The sequence below is a fragment of the Sphaeroforma arctica genome (genome assembly GCF_001186125.1).
Source record: "Sphaeroforma arctica JP610 unplaced genomic scaffold supercont1.2124, whole genome shotgun sequence".
NCBI lineage: Eukaryota > Ichthyosporea > Ichthyophonida > Sphaeroforma > Sphaeroforma arctica.
The window spans coordinates 2026-2232 of record NW_014038434.1 but is presented as its reverse complement, the minus strand read 5'-3'; positions in this window follow the sequence as shown (position 1 = coordinate 2232).

The window sequence follows — 207 nt, the reverse complement described above, 5'->3', positions numbered from 1 at the left end:
AATATATACTTACCGGCCACTGTGCCTAATCGGGCCGCTTTCTTCGGTTTTTGGAACGGATATTGACACACACTCGGCTGCAGAACCATACCTAAGCAGAATTAGACGGCGTCAGACTAAGATTACAATCCTGAACTTATATAGCAAACAAAAAGCAAGCCATGTAAATTTAGAAAACGGGTAGGTACTCTGGATATAACATTTCGT